Source organism: Oreochromis niloticus, unplaced genomic scaffold (assembly GCF_001858045.2).
Source record: "Oreochromis niloticus isolate F11D_XX unplaced genomic scaffold, O_niloticus_UMD_NMBU tig00006673_pilon, whole genome shotgun sequence".
Classification (NCBI taxonomy): Eukaryota; Metazoa; Chordata; class Actinopteri; order Cichliformes; family Cichlidae; genus Oreochromis; species Oreochromis niloticus.
Genome location: NW_020328117.1, coordinates 82,105 through 99,838, shown reverse-complemented (window position 1 = coordinate 99,838; position 17,734 = coordinate 82,105). Strand labels below are relative to the sequence as shown.

Genomic DNA, 17,734 nt, shown 5'->3' with positions numbered 1-17,734 from the left:
CTTCGTTTAAACTGTATGATACTTATACTGACCCAGGGTCAGTGTGAAATACAATCCTAGCTGTGTGAACAAAGCCTGGCTCCTTTAATCCTGCAGGACAAACCTCAGGATGCAGGTTATTATGACTCTTTCCTGCTGGCACACCTGTCACACCTGAGAGTCAGCTAGAAACTTACAGTGACGTGGACATCATGCAAAGACTGCCAGACTCTGTAATACTGTAAATGATCAGTGACTCAGGTTAACACTAAACTTTAAACAGTCCCTCTGTGTCTCTGTGTGTGCTGAACATCTGGAATCAGATTGAGTCAGGCTGCATCAGCTGAATCTGTTATTTGTAAATATCAATTTTTTATTCAGGTGTGGGGATAATATGTAAGACTGCAGTGAAGCGATGTACCAGATGAATCCCTGGCCAAAGGTATCGTACTTAAATCAGACTACTGATCCAGCCACATCAGCCTTTTGTGAGCTCTGTTTAAAGTAGACTAAAAATGAATTCCAGGTTCCTGAGAGGTGGACAGAGAGCACAGAAACACATGTTCATACATACAGCTGCAGCAAGCTTACATTAATTTTAAATAGATTTGTTACTCTGATGTCTGTCTCTCTGTTAGTCCTCTGACAGACTGGTACCTGTCCAGGTGTGCTCTACCTGTGACTACTGGGACAGGCTCTAGCTCCTGAAATAGAAATTTTCTATTATTCTCATTTAAAGTATTTAAGTGCTTATGCATATGCTTAGTTGTGACACTGTTATAGACTGTTCAGTGAAAGTTTCTAAAACTAGATGAACTTACTTCAGCATCAGCAGTTTGAGAAAACAACTCCCTTTACAGGTGCTGATGAGGCCAAGGGCACAAAGCAGCTTAACCATTGATCCGTTAGGTTTCATAGCGAGACGTGTGAAGTGTGGTAGGATCAGTTTGTAACTTCCTCCCTCTTCCTTGGATTGCATAAAGGAGTGGAGCACCACTTCTGTGGCAGAGCTGACATGACTGTGAACTTAGATGTTTGATGTGTGTTGGCTCTCCTGCGCGCAGTAATAAATAGCTTGATCACAGCTCTTTCTGTGTTGCAGACTTTATTTACAAACTTCCACGATACCCCCACCCTCCCACTGTGAACATGAATTGAATATTCAGAAGACATTTGTTTAAATACGTCTAGAAATCTGAGCTGTTGGTGTGGTAATAATATTAGAGCTGGCAATCTTTCTTACTGAATCTCTACTGTGAGTCATGTTACCTGAGATTAATTCTATGTTTACCTGACAGCCTGGACAAATGTGCTGTGTGAAGAATGTAAATCAAATCAGATCTTAACTGCTTACATTTAAGGAGCCTGGTCATATTTAATTATAATATGAACCAAAGATTTTCTGATTGCTGATTCTAAGAGTCTTTGTGGAAATCCTGTTTGGCTTTTTGTCATTTTAATTCTCTTTTCTGTTTTCCAGAACAGTTCGCCACAGTCGCTGTCCACATGGGTCAGTGGGACCAAGCAGCACTCTGCTAATGTGTGGACTCTGACCAGCAACATCCAGCAAGACCCAGGCAGCGTTTTCTATCTCCCAGCTGGAGTTTTGTTTGTGACGGGAGAGTCAGATTTTTGTTGAAGCTGGAGGAACAGCCTCACACTTGCAGAGGTAAGTCAGTTTGCAGAGATCCCTCCCACCCTGGCTTTTATGTGCAGATTTCATATCTGAAACAGTAATATTTCAGTGACTGCTGCTTATACCACAGGTTAATACACGCTACTGATCCCTGATGGGAGAATCATCACCTCTGCCAACAAAGAAGCCTGGTGGATGTTTGTTTGCAGTCTGATGATGGGACATCATGCTCTGCATCTTCAAAGTTTGTCTCTTGATTATTATTCATACACAGTAATGTGAAGTATGCTCATATCTAGTATAACTGGACCAACCTGGTGCTCTTCATTTATGGAGGCTGTTGAGTCTGAATGTTGGATGTTGTGTATCTCGTGTTCTCTGGGCTTTGTTGTCCTCAGTCTTTTTGCAGGATCAGAAAACAAAACCAGGAGGCCTGTAAATGTTTCTTCTCCATTGGATGATGATAAGACTGTGACATGGGATGCCACCTTTAGTCTTGTGATGAAGCAAAGCTCAGGAAGAAGTGTGATTAAATGGTACCACATGTGTGCTGCTGAGAAGGATGTACAGGGGCACCTGCAGCCAAATCCAAGCCGCCTCAGGTTAGTTGTAGTTGCAGAATGCCATAGGACTGAGACAGCTGAGGCATCAAATGTTTGATTAAAGCGATGAAAAGAGAAGTTTCTTCCCTGTAATTATCACTTTTTAAAATCTGTAGCAACTTCAGGTCTGTCAGCGTGCTGAGGTCACAGAAACAAGAAAAGCAGCTTGACTTCAGAGTGTTGTTTACAGTTTTCTGTCATCATGATCTCCGTGAAGTTTATCACTATTAGGCAAGCAGTAAGTCCACAGTACTGTAATGATGATTCTGACTTTGGTCACGGTTGCATAATATTTTAATATCCATCCATCCATCCATTCGCTTCCACTTATCCTTTTCAGGGTCGCGGGGGGCGCTGGAGCCTATCCCAGCTGTCATAGGGCGAGAGGCGGGTACACCCTGGACAGGTCGCCAGTCTGTCGCAGGGCCAACACACAGAGACAGACAACCATTCACACTCACATTCACTCGCACATTCACACCTAGTGACAATTTGGATTATCCAATTAACCTATCCCCACAAGCTGCATGTCTTTGGACAGTGGGAGGAAGCCGGAGTACCCGGAGGGAACCCACGCAAACACGGGGAGAACATGCAAACTCCACACAGAAAGACCCCGGCCTGATGGTGGAATTGAACTCAGGACCTTCTTGCTGTGCGGCAACAGTGCTAACCACCGTGCCACCGTGCTGCCAATATTTTAATAATATCAATTATTTTTGTAATTCATATTTTTTATGTTAATCAAAAATTTACTTTGTGAAATTTGTATTTGAGAATGAAGAATGTGACAATATATTTTTGTTCAATATTTAATTTCTTTCGGTTGCAATTGTTAAATGAAAGAAAAAGAAAAATATATTCTAATTTAGCAAACTAATTTATCAAATATATATATTACTTTTAATACATTAATTTGACACCTGTATTGAAAATACCATATTGTATTCATACAGAATCAGTTTGGTATCATTGTTTGTCTGATTGCTGAGACTAAGAGCTACTTTGATCTGTGTAGATCTAAAGTATCCAAAGTTGAGCTCTAATGTTTCTTCACCCTTGTGTGTGTGATATGTGATTTCCTACATGCTGGCAGAGCAGAGCGGCAGTTTGTGCTCACAGATGGTGACGGTGTGGAGAGACGGTGGTGTTTCCTCAGAAGAACTAGCAGAGTCACAAAGGGCACGAGTCCATCTCACCACCTTGACTTGCTGACTGATGCTCGTCTGCACTGCACAGAGGAAATCAACTGACCGAGGTTTGTCCAGTGACGTGTTATGAAATGTATATTTGTTTTATGCTTACAGATTTGTTTTTCTTGACAGAGGCTCTGCAGAGGTTAGACAAAGCAGAGAAATATGTGCTTTACATTTTACTGTGATTTACTGGGATATTGTAGCCTGATGTTTAGCAGGAATGGAGAAATGGAATCAAAGGGAGATGTTTTTGATGTTTTGTAATGTGAGTAAATCTTCAATATTATTTATTTGCTTGGTTATTTTAGGAGTGTTTCTGGGTGAGGGAGAGAGGAGTCATCATCCAGGTAAAGTGACGTGGATCAGTGGACACACTTGTCTCCACTTTAAAGGAGACGATCCGAGTCATCCCTAAATGTTAGTGCTTTCAAATACACAAACATTTTTAAAGGACAAAAACGAACATCCAACTTTGACTGTAAAACAATTAAATCTTTGCATGTGTGTTTTCAAACTCTCAGATGGGCAGGATATCAGTCTTGGACTGTCTGACCTGCAGGAGCAGCACTGAATGATCACCACACATGATCAGTTTTGCTTTGGTAAGTAGAGTTACCTAACTACAGTAACTCTAAACACATGCCATCCATTTCTAACGGCCTGGTTACTTCCTGTCAGTTATTTTTAGAAACCATGTGGTCACCTGACCTAACACTGTTTCTTCTTCTTCCCCTTAATGCTGAAGTGTCAAATGTCAACCAGCTGGAGAGGAAACTACACCAGTGTACTGGGATGTTTCACCAACACGTGCCAGACGCTATTCCTTCATGGTGACATCACCAGAGACAGCCCCGCCCACCTCAGGACCTCGCCATTGATCATGATGGTTATAATGATGACAGCGAGCGGAACTAAGACTGTAAAAATCCATGACCAGAATGTTTAGATGCTTTCTAATTATTCATGAATACTGAGAGCCTCTTTCTGTGTTTTGTCTGGTTTGGGTTGTTGTTTTTTTACCTCATTTGTTACTAACAAAGTTCACCAAACTCACACAGTTTACATTCTGTATGTTTCCATCTTTACCAGCCACACTCTTAACTGCAATTAAGCAAATAATCCTCGGAAATCGTCGTTTTTCTCTTTTGTAATTTTGTAATTCAGTGAATATACTGCGCTGCTTCCTTTTATTGCGTCACACATTGCTTTAAGTTTTTCAGTGTTCAGTTATTTTTTTACTGCTGTTTGAATTCTCTGTATGTTTGACCCTGTAGACTGTTTGATGGACTGCTTGTCTTCCTGTTTGTAACCGCTGCCTGTTTTTGACTAAAGATTTGGATTTCTGACTTTAACACAGCCTCTGCGTGTCCTCCCTTTGTGTCCTCTTCCTCTGTGAATGTGTTGCATGTGTCACAGATTCATTTTATTAACAGCTTTCCCACAGTGAATTGCATCAGCATTCATTCACAGCACATTTCAGAAGGATTCAGATCAATACAGTGATCTTATAGTCAGAATTATCCTGACAGACTGCCACTGTAAATTATCTTTCATCAGGTCAATTTTAAAGTTCAGTATTTCAAAGCAGGCGTTATGAAGAATCATACTGGCATTAGGACTGTAACAATATGTACTTACAAAGTCAAAGTTTTTTAATTATGCTAGAATATTGGAAGACAATCAACTTTTAGTGTTTTCTGCATATTAATTATACTGAAATAGAGACGGTGACCATAACTGTACAGAAGCACTAAACAACTGACAATCTAACAAACATTATTGGCCTGAGCCGTCATGCACAGTGAGTCTGATCCTGTGCTGTGAGAGTCTGACAAGCATGTTTCTGGTCAGTTTGGAAGAAATATCACAATGTTGATCTTTTTTTTTAATATTCCTTCTCTTTTACAACATAAACTGTGATCAAAGCTACTTATGTTCACAGCATGTAATAATAGTGACAGTCCAGGGCATTGTGGTCTGTTGAGCTAGGGTTAGGGTTAGCAATTCAGACATATGTCTGACATATTACTCTTGCTGGATATAACAAACACCTAGGAATTCATATTATAATTTGATTTTCATGAAATATTCATATTCAGTATCAGTCATTTTATATTATAACCACGTATCCACCCAGGCTCATGGTGGGCAGGGCTCTGTCCTGGGATGCTTGAGTGAAAGGTAATGTACACCCTGACCAGGTATCCAGTCTGTCACAGTTGTTTTCAATATTTGGTTCAAAAATATGAGTGAAAACAAAAATCCAACTAGGATTCTTGCATATGATGGATGAAGTCTGTCTTTGACTGTATTGTCCAGCTGATCCATCAAACCCCTGGCAGGTGAACCTTATTCATGACATAACACAGTAACAATGTAAAAAATTAAACAGCAACAGTCTAAATGTAAAGTGCATTCTAAACTCCTCTTCAATAAATTATATGGATGTGCAGAGAGTCATTCAGGACTGTAAAACGTGAACTACAGAACCCAGAGTCTTCATCATTAAATCTCTGGTTGCTTAATTTTTCTATCCTATCTCAGATACTTTAAAGGTTTTAGTAAAGTTGCATTCTCATGGTGAGGCAAAGTGCTTTATGTGTGTGTGCGTGTGTATCATGAACGGCTGTAAAAGCCCTTTAATTACAGAACAAAGCGGGGTTTGAGTTCGAGTTACGGCAGACTGGCTCTACTTCTAAATGGAACGCAGCCTTCCTACGGCAGACAGCTAACAACAGGAATCGACGCGCGGTCCACCCTAGTCCACAGCAACCACCATAGCAACCGCCTAGCATGACCTTAAAAACATATTCTGTCTTCATAACTATCAAAAACGTGAAATGATTTGCAAAGCATGAAAGTGTCACAGCTGCAGAGAGCTATAGCGGTATCTTTGGAAGCTGTTTACATAGCTAATAATATACGATGTAACCATGGAGACAGTCAGTCATGTGAGCTAGCGGTGCACGTTTACTACAGTGAATAAGGTGATTGCGTGCACAGCGTCCACACGCTGCAGAGGGTAAAGACATTACTTTAGTATTGTTTTATATTTATATATTGTGGCGAGCTCAGGAAAGGAGGAGACAGAGGTTTCGGTTGGTCTTGCTTCCGCCAGCTAGCCGGGAGCAGAGCCGTTTATTTAGCCTTTTAGAGGAACACTGGCGCGAGCCCACCGCTCCGCGCGGCAACAACACAACAACAACAAAAAGGCGCTCTCTCACCGGAAACACACCGTCGCAGAGAGAGCGTCACCTGTAACCATGGCAACATAACAAACTTAACTGTAAACAGAACATAAATGTCCATAACAGAACCCGAACACAGCCCTGACCCGCTACATAGCCCCCACCTAAGGGGTCAGTCGTCCCGACAGCCCCATTACCCCACACAAAGTCCTGTAAGTGTCCGGATGCCTTCTTCTGGTGCACCGGCCGGTCTCGACCGGCGGGGGAAAAGTCACTCGGGTCAGAACATGGGGCGCTGCCAGCATCCCTGCCTCGACATCTGCCGGAGCGAGCGGTCGATACGGCGAGAGTCCGGAGCTCCCGTCCAAACATCAAAGCGGCAGGTGTGCACTGGCTGGACTCCTGAACCGCAGTCCGATACGACCAAAGGACCAGGGGCAGATGTCGGTCCCAATCCCGCTGGTGGCGGCTGGTGAGAATGGCGAGCTGGGTGGCCAGCGTGCGGTTAAAGTGCTCGACCAAGCCGTCGCTTTGCGGGTGAAGCGGTGTGGTTCTCGTCTTCTCCACCCCCAGCCGCCAACAGATCTCTCCGAAGACCTTCGATTCGAAGTTACGCCCCTGGTCACTGTGGAGCTCAGCCGGGACCCAAAACGGGTGAACATCTCCTCCACCAGCTTCTCCGCTGTCGTCGATGCACTCTGGTCCGGCACAGCGTAGGCCTCCGGCCACTTTGTGAAATAATCCATGGCCACAAACACGTACCGGTTCCCTGACTCCGTAACAGGGAAAGGCCCTAGGACGTCCACTCCCACTCGCTCCATCGGGGCCCCACCAGATACTGTTGAAGGGTGGCAGTGGAGCGTTGAGTTGGGCCCTTCTGCGCCATGCAGGTGTCACATCCCGTTGACAGCCAGGCCAGTAGAACCGTCCTCTGAGACGGCGGAGAGTTTTGGCATTCCCATAGTGGCCGGCCCCCACCGAGCCGTGGACAAGCTCGAGCACCTGCGCAGCGACCGAGGCACCAACAACTGCAGGAGATCTCTGCCCTGCCCGGGGCCCGCCATCTCCGGTACAGGAGGCCGTCGTGGGTCTCCAGGTTATTGTACTGGGAGTAGTAGGCCTTCACTTCGGGCTCCTGTCCCGACACCCCGTCCAGTCGGGACGTTGCGCCGCCTCCAGCCAGGCCCCTACCTGAACCAACGTCGCATCGGCCTCCTGCTCCCGCTTCAGCTGCTGCGGGTCAATGGGAGCCATCCCCCTCCGCTGGCCGTGGCCTGGGCAGCAGCCACCCCCAGCACCCCCTGGGCCCGCTCCTCCTGTCGCAGACAGTAGCGGCACTCAACGGCCATGCAGGGCCTTCTGGAGAGGGCATCAGCGTTGCCATGCTGTCGACCTGCCCGATGCTGGATCTCAAAGTCGTAACCCTGAAGGACCTCCAGCCAGCGGGCCACCTGACCCTCCGGGTGTTTGAAGTTCAGGAGCCAAGTCAGAGATGCATGGTCGGTGCGCAGGAGGAACCGGCAGCCGTGCAGATATGACCAGCTCGGCCCTTTCAGCCTGAAGGAGCGCCTCACTGAGAGTCTGAGGCATGGCCAGGCGGACGTGTTGGCGCAGTCGCTCTGGAAAAAGTCCACGCAGGAAAGCATGCAGGCTAAGCTCCTCACGGGCTGCTGCGGGGAACTCTGGGTAGCCACGACGAGCATACAGCAATACATCCGCTGCAAAGGTGCCCAGGCTCTCCCCCGGCCTACGGCTCTGGTTGGTCAGCTGCTCCCTGCTCTGATCAGTGGAGTGCCGCTGCCCAAATCGCCTCTCGAGTGCTATGGTGAGGGCCTGGAGCTCATGCTGTTCTGACGCGGCTAGGTCAAGGAGTACCTGCAATGCATCTCCTTCCAATGCTAGCGCTAAGTGTGTAGCAGCCTCGCCGTCACTCCAGCCATTATGTCTCGCGGCTAGCCGTACTTGTGAGAGGTAGGGCTCTAGCGGGGTTAGCCCGTTATATTTCGGTACCTTAGCTGGCGTTGCAGGCGTCACTGCTCGCTGTCGGGGGCCTGGTGTGTCGGCCGACGGAGGCAGCCCATCAAGCATTGCCCTAGCATCGGTCGCGGCGGGCCGCCGTCGCGGTGCACTCGCGCCATCGGGACCCGTCGGGGGACTTACATGGCCGCTAGCTTCCTCTCTCCTCAATCGCCAGCTTCCCAGGCGAGCAATGTTCTCCTCGATAGCTTGCTCTAGCCTCCGAATGTCTCCCTCCATTCCGGCGAGGGTGAGCGATCCCACTTCTGACACCAATGTGGCGAGCTCAGGAAAGGAGGAGACAGAGGTTTCGGTTGGTCTTGCTTCCGCCAGCTAGCCGGGAGCACAGCCGTTTATTTAGCCTTTTAGAGGAACACTGGCGCGAGCCCACCGCTCCGCGCGGCAACAACACAACAACAACTAGAAAGCGAAAATTTCAGAAGAAATTTTAAGTGTGCCTATGCCGCTGCTAATCAGTGTAGTTTGCCATTCATACGGCTACAGACAGCAAAACTCAGAAGAGCAGCCATTCTCCACCATGAATTATGGTAAAAAAAACACCGCTCGCGCCTCACAGATGACAGCTTACAGTTTTGGGTAAAGATGAGGTCACTTTGTACAGCCCCGATTTGCAGACGCTGTGCACACAGGTTCATAAGCAGAAGTCCCTCTGTACCACGGCAGACCCCGACAATGTTTGCACGAACACACTTTGAACCAGTACGTTATGGACCACTTTTCACACATGGTTGGTGTACCCTCTGTTAAGGTTCAAAGTTGGAGAAAAGGAGTACGGAGGGCTCACCAGCAAATAACAACTCTGGTCCAGAAGATGTGATCAAAGCAAAGATTTATTGATAACACGCGTGGAGTCCGAAGCTGGGCAAAGTCAGCAATCGAACTGAACTTACAACAATTAGACAAAGGTTTTATATGAGTACAATAACAAAGCCCCCCCTCTTTTGCAAAAATAGACAAAGTACAGCTTACGTCACTTAAACCACAAAATGTTCCGTGAACTTTAACATAGTTTAAAGAACATTACGTCTCATCTCCATCCCGGTGTCGCCCCACGTACGGCTTCTTGTCTCAACCTCAGTTGCACTTCCTCTAAGTAGCTCGGCACAATTCTGCATTTGCAGCAAAAACACATCTTCACTTCTTGCTTACCAAAATAGATCTATTATGGTGTGTATGTGTCATGACCTCTCCTGCACTCCGGCTCACCTCACAACCCTCTCGTCTTAGCCAGACATAAGGCCTGTGCTCATACACAGCTGAACTCTGTGTGATTTCTAGGCTAAATGTCACACTCAAACCATGAAGGAAACTCACTCAAACTGAACATAACTGAAACTTTAAGACTTACTCAAAAAGATATAAGGTGTAAATGATAAAAACTTAAATCTAACTCTAAAGAATATAAGTGATAAAAGATAAAAATCACTCCAGGCGTATGTCATGTAAGCAGGTGTGTTGCCATTCCTTCAGAGCTCCTGTCCTCCTCACCGTGTATTGGCTGATCCTTAACGCCTGCCAGAGTTTCTGACCTTCACTTGACCAGGAGCCCAGCTCTTTAATAAGCCAAATGCAATCATGTGTAAAAGATTAAAATCATTTTCATATCAAAAGTTCTCTCTTCTCAGATCCACCAATATGTTGCTCGTCTCTACTACAGTTTAATCATTGAAAATTACACTGATCAACATACTTTGTGGAAATCACAGATTACATCATGGCAAAAGCATTTTTCAGACCCCTCACCTCCAGCCAGCTGTAGCTTTTCAACTCACAGCCCGACACACACCCAAAAAACAGCGAGAGAGCACAGACTACGCCGAGAGGCGTGATTGTAGATGCCCTCAGTGGGTCCACCTCCCGCAGCGGCACTGCAGACCACGCCCCGCCACACATATCAAACACGTAAAATAAATATTTATGCACTTTTGCATTCACTTTTTGTTTTTTGTTATTTTTACACAGTGTTCTGAATGATGAACAATGGTCTACAGCCAATCTTGTGTATTATTATACAAACTTTGGTTGTAAGATTCAGATAACTATTTAATAAAAGCTAAATATTTTATATGAGAGTAAGAAGAAAAGTATATCTTTGTGTCCACTTTCTCTGTTAACGCCCTACCTGGCCCCCTGGCAAAAGCTTTGCTAGATCCGCCCCTGCACAGTTACCAGCTGTCAGCTAAATAAAAAAAGGAGCTTGGTGTTTATTTCTCTCAGAAACAGTTCATAACTTCCCTTCAACTCATTCATGTCACCTAAAAAAAGGTAAACCTGTTCTCCATCACCAGTTCAGCTCTGATGATTCAGTAAGGTCATCTCCTGGTTTCGACCAGCCGCTTCTACAGCTGTGGCTCCAGCAAACATCAGCTGATACTAGAAATTAAAAGCAAATGAATTCTAACAACAGCTGATCAAGCTTAAACGTGCTGCTGTGTTTAGTGCGATAAACAAGAGCGAAAAGCCGGTCGTTGATCAGTTTCATGATTGAAGTTGCAACAGGCCGAGAATGACAGGGGAGGCTTCGTAACGACAGAATAAATCGTAATATTTTCTCTGAATGTGGCACGATTCCGTTTGTACGGCAACTCTACGAACTAACCATTATGAATAAAATAAAGTCCAACGTCAGTAACTTAGCGCGCACACAGCTGTATATAAACTCCCGTCGTGCTAGCTAGCACGCAGTACGATTGTAAAAAGTCAGCACAACGAAAATAAACTACACCTAAACTCTGTTTATATCTGACCCAAATAGAGTGCAGGTCATAACTTCTTACCTGAAATTCAGTTCACCTCACGCTCCTGCCTTCGGTTTCCAGCATCATTGGCCCATATAAACGAAAAATAAGTCCAGCTAAACGCAGACCCTTGGCGAGCGATCGGGTGTTGACACGACTTTCTGCCGCTTCACTATAAGCCAAACCTGGGTGCTTTTTCACGAAGGGTCGCTAGCGGCGCTAGCTAGCTAGCTAGCCGGCTATCAACAACACGTAAGAGAATATGGGATGTCTGATAAAACGAGCAGATATTGAAATTTACACACCTACATTCTCGCCTGAAAATATCGTAAAAGTTTATTTTGTGACCTAGAAACACCAAAAAAGCATTATAGAATCCAAGTGGTGTCCGCCATTGTTTCACTGGCAGAGGCGTGCTATGAATTGTGGGATATGGAGTTTTCCGCCAAGAATAAAAGTTTTAGCCCGTACTACTCCCGTATACTACTGGAGAGAGCCAACACACCACAAATGAAGTCTGTTTCTATGGTGCCAAAAGCAGAATCTTTCTCAGGAGCCTAGAAATTGGCCTAAATTGCACTAAATCTAAATATTTCAAAAACTATAAAAGTTATAAACACCAAAAGTCATACCATACTAGCCCAGCTCCAGCCGCACAAAATGATGTAACATATGTACCCCTATTGTCAAAACTGTTTGGCAGAGGAGCGTGGGAAATTTCACTAAAATATTAATATTTAAAAAACTATAATAGTCATAAACACCAAAAGTCATAGCACACCATTCCAGATCCAGCCGCACAAAATGCGGTAACATATATGAAGCTTTCTCAAAACTGCGGGGCGAGTTACGTGCCGAAATTTAGGCGGAAGATGGAGAATAATAATAACTAGAAAAATTTGCATTTCTGCGAAAATGCAGTGTGGATGCTGTAAAGCTGAAGCTGTCTGCTGAAATAGTTGAAAATAGCTGAAGAAGCTGAAGAATTCAAAGTCAGTGTTTAAAAAGTTGTTGCAATTTAATAACTTTGCAGAACAACATTAAGTTAACAAAATATAATACTTAGCAGAAATGCAATAACTTAGAAGAAACATAACAATTCAGCAGAAATATTGTAGTTTACCAGAAGCCACAACTTAGCAGAAATGTAATAATTTAGAATAACATAACTTAACATAACATAACAAGCAAAAGTAGTGTAACCTAGCAGAAATAATATAATTTAGTAGAAAATTAAAACTTGGCAGAAATATTACAACTTATCAGAACTGCTATAATTTTGCAGAAATGTAACAATTAGGCAAAACTGTCAACAGATAACAGCTGAAAAGGCTGAAGTAACCTCAAAGTTACTTGTTTAACTGTGAAAAATTACCAGAAACATTGGAAAAGGAAGAAATCAGCCAGCAGATAAACTGATGTGGAACAAAACCGAGGTAAAATGCAGAGTTTACACAGCTGGTGAAATCTAAAAATGGCAAAAAACAAAACAAAAACAAAACCCACACAAACAACATTTAGGTAATAAATGCACAAGATGCTGCGGTCAGAGATAAAAACACCCAAAATAATGTTATTGAAATGCCAAAGAGTGGCAGAAAGTTTAGAAAGTAGAAAACCAGTAGTAGAAAAGTAGAATATTCAAATATTTTTAGAAACATATGATACAAAATATTTACTCAGTTGTTTCCAATGATTACAATAATGGCAAACAGAAATAAAAATCCATTTGGGACAAACAGAAAATATTAATAGAAAATGCAAATCAAATGAATCTAACATCTATACAACAATTGAAGCATCTGTTGGAATTGTGAACATATCCTTGTTTGCCATGTTATGTTTATGGCCCTAAGATGCGCAGACACATGATAGGCTATTGACTGCAAAAATATACACATATATAAACAGCAAGTGAGGGACAAAAAACATCCTCTGATTTGCTGGAGTTTTGTGTAAATACCATTTGGCAAGGATAAACAACATGTTCCAATGCCACATTAAAATTTTCATAAGCTTCATTTTTCAATTAGTTTACAGTTTCCTGATTTGATGATAAATATGGTACCAATCTACAAAATACTGTCAAAATGAAGTCCACATTGTGATATATTTGAGGTGTAGAGAGTCACACAGCTGAACAATCGATGTGCATATTTAAAGAAACAGGGATCAAATAAAGAACATTGTTGTGGAATAAATTACAGTGAAAATAATCACTGCTTTGCGTTAGAGAGTGACTTATGATGAGGTATTAATTGGGTTAACTTTACCTCTAACAGCTTTTCACATAGTGCTGTGACCAGGATGAAATCCATCATAAAGTAACTGTAAACAGTAGAACCATTAGCATGAATGTTATGGTTCTACTCTGATCAAAACTCAAGTCAGCTGTGTGACCTGATATAAAATGATAAAAGGAACACATATAAATGGATGTGACCTTTATGAACTTTTCAAAATGACTTTATATGTCTGACCCATTATCTATATATATTAGAGCAGATGTGGAAACCACTGTTAGACCTACTCTATACTAATGTAGTTACTGACACCCCATACTAAGGCAGGATTCATACAAACACACATTATTTATTCTCTTAAACACTTTCTTTTTTCACATTTTGAGATTGTGTAATTTCTATAAAGAATAGGTGTAATGGTTCAATAGATATAGTTATTTAAATGTCCATAATAATCACATGATCATTTTTGTACATCCTACAATTCAAGATTTAGAGCTGTGTGTTTGTATGAATTCAGCTTGCTATACTTATAGACTTAGATATATTAATCCACTATTTAACCAAACAAATTACATTGTTTGGGTAAATAGATTCGGTTTGTCCTACAAATAATTATTCAACAATAAAAACAAAACAAAAAAACAATATATCTGCACATTAATCCAGAGTTCAGTTTCATATGTCTGATATTGTTTGTTAAATCTGGTGACACAAACACAGTCAAAAATTCATTGCTAGCGTGACATGTGGTCCTTTTGCCTTTGACCAATGATATGCTGGTTACTTGGACCAGTTTAGTATTTGCTATCACAGAGGAATGTTAACCATAAATCCAAAAGACAAAACTGAAAAAAATATGTTAATTGCAAACATGTTTTTGCTTAGTAAAAGGATTGAAATTACATGGAAACTGTCACCTTAAAGCCTCATTGTAAATATAATCACAAACAGATGTTTTCCACACAGTTAACAAAGCTCCACAACATCCGGTCACTGCATATAAATCTAAAAGAAAACAAAAAAAAACAACAAAAAAAAATTAACACAAGGGAAGACTTTGGTTTAATAACTAAGCTTAAAATAAGTGTTACCTTTGAATATTTGTGGGAAAAATCTGATGCTACCCCAAGAATACAAAGCCACACTGGAAACGATGACAGGTTTGCAGCCCTCTGTCTTCCTGGAGTGAGGTGCCTGATCAGTAGCAGTGAGTTGACAGAAGTCGGTGTCTGTAAGAGTGGCCAAACACTGATACTCTGTCCACTTGCGTAGAGTCTAAGAAGCTGGAATGCAGGCACACTGTACGAGCTTGTTCTAAAAAATACAGAAAAAGGAACATTTATTTGTGTTAAGGCCTAAAAACTAGAAATAAGTTATAAAATGACAATGCTGAAATACCTTATAGGTGCTGCAGGCCACATAACCAGAATCCAGAGCAATCTCACACTCACATGATGGTGAGGAAAGACATGAGCTCTGATATGAGGTTTGAATGTCTCAGTTGGGACACTGAAGAACTCAGAAGACAGCAATACCTGCACAGAGAGACAGAGTAGAAAAAGCATAGATTTGTAATCCACAATGTGTATTAAAACTCAAAAAGTGTCAACAAGTATAATCATTTGAGTATGAAATTATTTATGCAATGAACAGGATTTAAATTAATTAAGTGAATTAAAAGCACTGACATTTTTTATCAAAGATAAAGAATCATACCTCTCTCTGCTCTGAGGATCACTGAGCATCTCTGACAGGAAATACAGTTTCCTCAGTATGAGTCATCACTGATGGTTTCAAAGGTGTGTAGTGTGGCAGCATGATGATGGTCTCCAGATCAGGCAGGAGGTCAGGTGATGGGTGTGTCATCTTCTCCATTGAAGACACACTGGTATGGCAGTTCATAAATCAGCAGTCTCTGTGTAGCATGTAGTTATCTGTGCAGTCCAGTACTGATGGATCAGGTTTGGCTCAGCAGTTCATGAAGATGGTGTTAAGATGTTGTTTCAGCTGAGGATGGTGAAGTTCGAAGGTTTTCCCACAAAGGAAACAGAACTGTGTGTGCCCTGTCTGAAAAAATACATCTACAAAACATAAAGTGCTTTTAACACCACCCACCCTCCCCACCCACCCATCTCAGCCCCCAAGTGTCTATGTAATGCTGGTATGGGGTGTCAGTTGCTAATCTAATTAGTGCGTCAGAAAGCGGGGGCTACACCTAAAGCCCCCGCTTTCTGATGTCTTTGTTTATTAGCAGCTTTTTCCAGCTGCTCAGAGAATTCTGACTTGGCCTTTATCCACCCAAACCCAAACCCACCCGGATAAAGGCCAAGTCAGAAAATGGATGCAGAAACTTTCCATGTACTTCTAAATCAGTTTTTATACATATTCTGTAAGCTGTAAAAATGTTTTTCTCTACATAATGTATCATTATAGACATCTCTGGTAGCCTAAAGATAGTTTAAAGCTTTTAACATTTTTACCTGTAAAACATGATAAGCAAACCTCATTCATCCCAAAAACATTTGATTCTACAAAATTTACTATAATCAAGAAAATATAATTGTCTGCATTTATTCATGTGACCCATAATAAATACCTGCATTTATCTGGGATTTATTTATTTACTATTTCATATTTGAAAGCACTTTGAGGGGAAGCTCTCGTTTGTTGAGATACATACGTCAGAGTAAAACAAGTATCAAAAAGGAGATGACAATTAACATCCATGAAAAATGCATTAGTAGATTTAGTCATTTAAAGCATGAGAATAAAAAATAAATTATGTCCGTTTAATACTTTTTGCAGCATATTTCAGATCTGAGCTGCATGATAACAGAAAGCAGATCTCCCGGCTCTGCATGAAGTACAGCCATGATTTGGTGAAATGATTAATAACATTGCAATAAGAAAGGGTCTTCTTACAGACAGAGTAGGGAAGACACTTTTTTCAATGAAAAATCTTTTTCATGCTCTACAATCAGTAAACTCTGTGACAAACATGATCTGTAATTGTTTCAAAACTCACCACACGACTTCATGATTGGCTGGAGGACAGGACACAAAACACAGGGTTGTGGTAACTGTAATATGTCCTCAGGACACCTGAATAGAGACTTTGCTGTGGCTGAGAAATAAAAATGAGGTCAAGCAGGGTGTTTTTGTCTGTAGTGGCAGAAGTGATCAGCTGTGAATACCCTCTCGACTGAAACTGCTCCAGAATCTGTTTTCTTCCACTCTGCAACTGGTTCTCATTAAAATCTCCACACACAATTATTGGGTGACAGTCCATTATTTCAAGTGAATCTAAAAGACTTACCAGGTTTTGCATAAACGGTGTCAAACTGTAGTCAGGGGGTCTGTACACAACAGCAATGAGCGCAGGGAATGGAGCCTGAACCTTCAACACTAAAAACTCAAGATCAGTGACATTATGCAGATACTGTTTTACCTGAACCTGAAAATGATTCCTCAATACACAACAACTCCACCACCACTTCTGCTGGCCATGTGAGGAAAGTTTGTGTAGGACACATGTCTGTTGCGTTTGAACATTGTGTAGCCGTCCAAATGAAGACTGTCTGCAACAAAGGAGCCTTGGAGGTGAGACTCTGTGAGACACAAAACATCTGCTAAGCACATTTCATGATGACTCTTGATGTCACTGATGTGAGATGGCAAACCCTCCGTATTGTGATGGATCAGTGTAAGAGTGTCAGGTCTGCTGGCTGTTTCTCTGACCTGAAGAAGAGGCATCATTTCCTCAACGCTGGCTTGTCTCATGGTTTGGAGCGCTGCAGTTACCTCGGGATTGGCGTAAATCTTTTTCTCATCCAAGTCCTGTAAATAGAGTCCACTGAGAGACGTCACCCTGCTGAGAGCAACATAAGCCATACCTGGTTCAAAAATGTTCTTCATTGAAACTACAGCTGTCTGTGTTGTAAGACCCTGAGTTTTGTGAATTGTGCAGGCGAATGCTAGCTTTACAGGAAACTGTCTGCGTACTGCTCCTTTAAACTTCAGACTCTCCTCTGCTCTCTCAATATAAACCAGATCATCAGATGCTGCATTAGCACTGCGGTTGCTTCTTACAGACTGCCGGTTGTCCATTCTGA

At 42.5% G+C, this 17,734-nt stretch overlaps 3 long non-coding RNA genes across 4 annotated transcripts; 2 read left to right on the top strand and 1 right to left on the bottom strand.

Annotated features, from left to right (window-relative positions):
• Positions 1-206: 206 nt before the first annotated feature.
• LOC109200599 (uncharacterized) lies at positions 207-2,062 on the top strand. The gene is made up of 4 exons (XR_002060757.2): positions 207-240; positions 361-421; positions 1,460-1,648; positions 1,746-2,062. It is a non-coding gene; the product is annotated as an uncharacterized LOC109200599 (long non-coding RNA).
• A 92-nt stretch (positions 2,063-2,154) lies between these two features.
• On the top strand, positions 2,155-4,017 carry LOC109200597 (uncharacterized). Of its 2 annotated transcripts, none has more exons than XR_002060755.2 (4): positions 2,155-2,217; positions 3,314-3,475; positions 3,722-3,830; positions 3,935-4,017. It is a non-coding gene; the product is annotated as an uncharacterized LOC109200597 (long non-coding RNA). The 2 variants fall into 2 exon arrangements; XR_002060756.2 differs by lacking the exon at positions 2,155-2,217 and adding an exon at positions 2,430-2,455.
• A 10,419-nt stretch (positions 4,018-14,436) lies between these two features.
• On the bottom strand, positions 14,437-15,082 carry LOC109200600 (uncharacterized). Its single transcript, XR_002060758.2, has 3 exons — positions 15,021-15,082; positions 14,714-14,936; positions 14,437-14,627 (listed from the first exon to the last, which is right to left on the bottom strand). It is a non-coding gene; the product is annotated as an uncharacterized LOC109200600 (long non-coding RNA).
• Between the last annotated feature and the right edge of the window lie 2,652 nt (positions 15,083-17,734).